Genomic DNA, 6,471 nt, shown 5'->3' with positions numbered 1-6,471 from the left:
AAAGAACTTTAGAAACTTGTTTCTTTACAAAAAGGTCGGCAAACTTTTAAGAAGCAGTCAAACAACTCACTTTATGCGGCAAAATGCACAAAAATGAAGATTCAAGGACTAAAAGAAAACTATATACATCAGGGCCTGCAAAATGCAACCGCTCATTCCGCCATCTTGGATCCTCTCTGCGGACTTGTAGTTCATGCAGGGGTCTCAAACTCGCGATCCGCGGGCCGCATCCGGCCACGCCCCCTACTTCCGGTCCGCGATTTGATGTCAAAAACATGACAGTTTGGCCCTTTAAGTTACTTTTTTGACCTGTGGCGGCGGCTAAAAATGTGTCCACATACACCTCAGAAAGTATATAGCTGCACCCCTTGGGCTAAATGGTAAATGTATTTATACATACAGCCAGTGGATTTTAAGCCCACAGTTTGTAAGCAGCTTTTATTTAAAGGAAAACACTGTTGCCATGGTAACAACAATGTCACCATTGGTCACAGCCCTCTGAAATGTTACCATTCAAACCCGTGACTCATCTGTGAGGTCACACCAAAGCCTTTGATGTTTGGAATCTTCTGCTCTTAAACCCTTAAAGTAGGGCCAAATCTCTCTTATGTGTTACACAGCACAGTCTTGGAAAAGTAACCAAAGAATTTGATTACAGAGTTAGTGTAATATCTACTGGACTTGCTTGATACGCAAATATGCCAATTATGATTTTGACGTTTGAGGTGATTCCCTGGGTTTGTAAAAAAGCTGGACAGCTCATCAGATCAAACCTGGGACAATCTCAGTCACCAAATCCTACACAAGGTTTGGAGTCCCTGACTGAAATTCAGCAGAACACAGCTGAACAACACACCTGTGTGATTCACAGAAATGCCTCGACTCAAGCTGAGTTAGATGATAATCCTTCTGAGGCCAGAACCTTGGAACTACTGAGAGAAACTCAGAACATGGCAGACCAACCTACTTCTGTGATTCAGAGAAAGGACTCTAGACGTACAGAAACATCTTCATCTAGAGTTAGTACAACACTTGCAGCTGTTTATTCAGGAGCCAGAGCTGTGGCTCAGTCTGTGGGCAGAGGAACAATTTCTATCCTGAGGACATTGATCAACCGCGTGACTGCAGGTCTAACTCTAGAAAACCTCAAAGAAGCTGCTAAATTTTGTTTTTATTTTTTGTCTTTTTTTATGATTTTCGGTACATGCGGCATCCTTTTTAATATTGTAAAAACTCTCAGAACATGTTCAGGGATGGTCATTATTTCTGATACTATTGCAAATAATACAAATAACAACTAGTGTAATAGAAGCTTCTCAGAATAGCAGAAGATGCATTTCAATTGATGTATTCTAAATTTTAAGATGTAGTTTTATAGAACCAAAACAGCAATTGCCCCAAGTACATTAACCCAACCTGTCGTGACAGATGGCTGCCCCTCCCTGAGCCTGGTTCTGTCGAAGGTTTCTTCCTGTCAAAGGGGAGTTTTTCCTTCCCACTGTTGCCAATTGCTTGCTCATAGGGGATCACTGGATTGTTGGGCTCCTCTATAATACTGCTGGAAGTATTTTAGAGCCTTGGGGAAATTGCTGTTTTAAACTGAAACTTACATAAATAAACTTGAAATGTAACATTATGCAAGAGAGAACAGTTATTTTTTGTGTCACTCCTCCTGGTGATTTGTCACACATATTGAAATCTCAGTAAATGAGAAATTTATACGTACATATTCATGGTGCAGAAGAACAAATGACAGTACACCCCCCCCCCCAAAAAAAAGAATAAATAAGAAAAAGAATACCAAACCAAAGGCAAAGCAAAACAAAGACCCCAGGTTTAATCCCGTTCCACACTCTACCTAAGTAAACTCAGAGAATGTAGCATTTTATGAGAAAAAAACAGGTAATTTTGAATTTGATGGGAGGAACACTTCTCATAAAAGTTGGGACTGGGCCATGTTTCCCACTGTGCAGCGTCCACTCTTCTTTAACAACAGTCTGTAAACATGTGGAAAGTGAGGAAGGCAGCTGCTGGACATTTGGAAGAGGAATGTTGTCTGATAGAGGATGAGTGTCCTCATTCACTTTTAGAGTTTTTGAACAGATTCATTCATACGTGATATGTTGTATGATGTTTTTAACATTGTGAAACATCTTGCAAAACAAACTGATTGTTATTCAGGCTGCATGAAAGCACTAGGCAGTTTCTGGACCCTACACTTGTTAGTGTGCATCGCTAAAGTTGTACCACTTTTTAAAAATGAAGATATACATCAATTCAACAACTATAGACCGTGTCATTGCTCTCTGTTTTCTAAAATCCTTGAAAAGTGGTTTGCTCAAAAATTTAATATATTTTTAGAAAAATATAAATTAATTAGTGAAAAACAATATGGCTTTAGAGCAAAAAAGATCAACAGCTTTAGCATTGATATAATTAATAGGAAAAACTGGGGGACTACAATTCTATAAACCATGCACATAGTCTGGGAAAGAACTGCAGCTTTCATACAAAGATTGCTAGAGCCAGAAAACTAAGAATATAACGCCATATAAGACTGTCAGCAAATCTTCCCCTTAGAATTATCCACAGTGTTCCAGACTTCGCGCCATTACCCCTAATGCATAGCGAAAGCCGGTATTTTAATTCCGTTTGCGCTGTTTAGGGTTGCGGACTTGTAGTTCATGCAGGGGTCTCAAACTCGCGATCCGCGGGCCGCATCCGGCCACGCCCCCTACTTCCGGTCCGCGATTTGATGTCAAAAACATGACAGTTTGGCCCTTTAAGTTACTTTTTTGACCTGTGGCGGCGGCTAAAAATGTGTCCACATACACCTCAGAAAGTATATAGCTGCGCCCCTTGGGCTAAATGGTAAATGTATTTATACATACAGCCAGTGGATTTTAAGCCCACAGTTTGTAAGCAGCTTTTATTTAAAGGAAAACACTGTTGCCATGGTAACAACAATGTCACCATTGGTCACAGCCCTCTGAAATGTTACCATTCAAACCCGTGACTCATCTGTGAGGTCACACCAAAGCCTTTGATGTTTGGAATCTTCTGCTCTTAAACCCTTAAAGTAGGGCCAAATCTCTCTTATGTGTTACACAGCACAGTCTTGGAAAAGTAACCAAAGAATTTGATTACAGAGTTAGTGTAATATCTACTGGACTTGCTTGATACGCAAAGATGCCAATTATGATTTTGACGTTTGAGGTGATTCCCTGGGTTTGTAAAAAAGCTGGACAGCTCATCAGATCAAACCTGGGACAATCTCAGTCACCAAATCCTACGCAAGGTTTGGAGTCCCTGACTGAAATTCAGCAGAACGCAGCTGAACAACACACCTGTGTGATTCACAGAAATGCCTCGACTCAAGCTGAGTTAGATGATAATCCTTCTGAGGCCAGAACCTTGGAACTACTGAGAGAAACTCAGAACATGGCAGACCAACCTACTTCTGTGATTCAGAGAAAGGACTCTAGACGTACAGAAACATCTTCATCTAGAGTTAGTACAACACTTGCAGCTGTTTATTCAGGAGCCAGAGCTGTGGCTCAGTCTGTGGGCAGAGGAACAATTTCTATCCTGAGGAAATTTATCAACCGCGTGACTGCAGGTCTAACTCTAGAAAACCTCAAACTAGCTGCTAAATTTTGTTTTTATGTTGTCAGTTGTCTTGCAATTTTAGATGCATGCCACATGTTTTTAAGTATTGTACAAACATTCAATACACATCCATGGATAGTCATCCGATATTTGTAATTCTACTACGAATAATACAAATAACTAGTGTAATAGAAGCTTCTCAGAATAGCAGAAGATGCATTTCAATTGATGTATTCAAAATTTTAAGATGTAGTTTTATAGAACCAAAACAGCAATTGCCCCAAGTACATTAACCCAACCTGTCATGATAGATGGCTGCCCCTCCCTGAGCCTGGTTCTGTCGAAGGTTTCTTCCTGTCAAAGGGGAGTTTTTCCCTTCCCACTGTTGCCAAGTGCTTGCTCATAGGGGATCACTGGATTCATTCATTCATTTATATAGTGCTTAACACAACCGACAAGGTGACCAAAGCACTTTACAAATATACAATAAAATAAATCAATTACATTAAATATAAATAATATTACATCACAGAAGACAAAAATAAGATTGTTCCATGGTATTAAAAGCCTGTTTAAACAAATAAGCCTTAAGTTTAGATTTAAAAATTTTCAGATCCGAAATAAGTCGGAAATCTAAAGGAAGGCTGTTCCACAGTCGGGGTGCGGCCACTGAAAAGGCCCGATCACCCCAATGCTTTAACCTGGTTCTTGGGACATCTAATAAAAGACGATTAGAAGACTTTAAAGATCTCTTGTATACAGCAAAACTTAAAAGATCTGATAAGTACGGTGGGGCCAATCCATTCAACACTTTAAAAACAAACAATAAGATTTTAAAATGAATTCTATAAAGAACAGGAAACCAATGGAGATTGAACAAAATAGGCGTAATATGATCACGTCTAGGGGTGTTAGTTAAGAGACGAGCAGCAGCATTTTGGACGAGTTGAAGTCGTTTTAGAGAAGACTGACGAACACCAATATAAAGGCTGTTGCAATAGTCAAGTCTGGAACTAATAAGAGTGTGAATAGCCCTCTCTAAATCAGTGCGATCTACAAAAGATTTGACTTTAGTCAGTAGACGCAAGTAATAAAAACTAGTTTGGACTACAGAGTTAATCTGTTTGTCAAAATTGAATTCCTGATCAAACAAGACTCCAAGATTTTTAACTGTAGTGTTTAACTTAAAGGGCAGAACACTGGTGTCTATGGCAGCGGCATCACCAAATAAAATACACTCAGTTTTTTGATGATTTAAAACCAAAAAGTTATCACTTAGCCATTTTTTAACAGCAGTTATACAATCACTGTTTTGGAGATTAACTGTTCAGACAGTGCAGCTATATAGTATGATTTTTAAATATATGGACAAATGTAACACAAATTATTGAAGGACAGTTTGTGTAATAAACTTTTGTTGATCCAACATAAAAGACCAAAGTCCCGGCAATGCTAGGAAGTAGGACATGACCCCCACAGTCTAGATGCTGGCTATGGTGGTGATACAGCTGGAGACACTGATGGGGTTCTCTGAGGGATTAGGTGGAGATAGTGGGTCATACAAATGAGAGTCTGAAAAGTGGAATAACAGAATAGCATTGAGATTTAAAGCGCAGGAAAAAGGGATGCAAGAAAATGATTGGACCAGTTTGATTGAGCGAACTGAGTCTGAACTGAGGGACTTGAACCCTGGCGAACCTTCACCAGTGCATTACAGAGCTAACACAGAGTGACAATTAACTCCACTCTGTCACGTCCACACCTAAAATCTAAATTGTCACACCTACACTGTTACACATGTTATCAACCAATCCACAGCACAGCACCTTCTTCCTGTATTTACTTTTGTTGCTCCCAGCCCAAATAAGTGGACTGGAAATGAATAATTGTTGAATTTCAAAGCCAGAACATTCTTGCTATAAGGTTATAGTGGTGAACCACTGCTGCCCTCAGATGTTAAATTTAGAGCAGCCAATTAAACGGGCTAATAACAAATTAACCACAAATCAAACAAATTGATCTGAAATTGATTGTGAAAGATTTGGAGAGGCTATGTAAAATTTTCAAGGCTGTAATATGAGATTTGTTGGCATTCGAGTTCACTTAAACAGTTTGGCATTCTTTTGGACTGTGGATAATAAGTCTAACACAAAGGTCCAGTAATAAGTCTCCAGTTATTTAAACTGGCTGCCTAGGGTTGGGAAGAAAAATGTGAGTCAAACATAGTTTTGCTTTCTGTTGCTAATTTTCATTCCAGACAGCATGTTTGTATGTGGATGGAATCATTTGTGATAAAAAAGGAGCAGAATCCTTGTAACTCATCCCTGCTGTTCAGCCTTTTGTATTGTTAACCTCTGCATGCAGTTCAGGTACCGACTGAATTAAAAATTTAAAGGCATTCTTACATTATTGGAAGATGGTTACCATGTTCAGCTAAAGAAAAGAAGAGGTGTGCACACATCCAGGCAAAAAAAAAAAAAAAACAAAAGAGCTCTACACACTGTTTGGCTAAAATTTAATTATTTAATTCTAGAAACGTTCTTGTCAAGGCAACAGTTTGATCCACAGGATCTCCTTCAAGCATGTGTCACAGTGAAAAGACCCTGCTGCTCACTTGTTGATCACCAGCTGATGTGATTTGCACTGATACAAAAGAGAGCCTGATTTTGTCTCTTTCACACATGCCTGAAGAAGATCTTACCTTTCGAAACACTGCTTTTGCAAGAATGTTTTAACAATTCATTCATTAAATGAAAGCAAAACAGTGCACAGACCTTTATCCCTTTTCCTTAAATTACTGAAGTAGAAGTAATAATTATGGTACTATATTTCTGAAAGACCTCAAAAGACAAAGGTATTTCT

This window comes from Archocentrus centrarchus, chromosome 17 (assembly GCF_007364275.1).
Source record: "Archocentrus centrarchus isolate MPI-CPG fArcCen1 chromosome 17, fArcCen1, whole genome shotgun sequence".
NCBI classification, from domain to species: Eukaryota; Metazoa; Chordata; class Actinopteri; order Cichliformes; family Cichlidae; genus Archocentrus; species Archocentrus centrarchus.
This window is presented reverse-complemented; position numbering follows the sequence as displayed.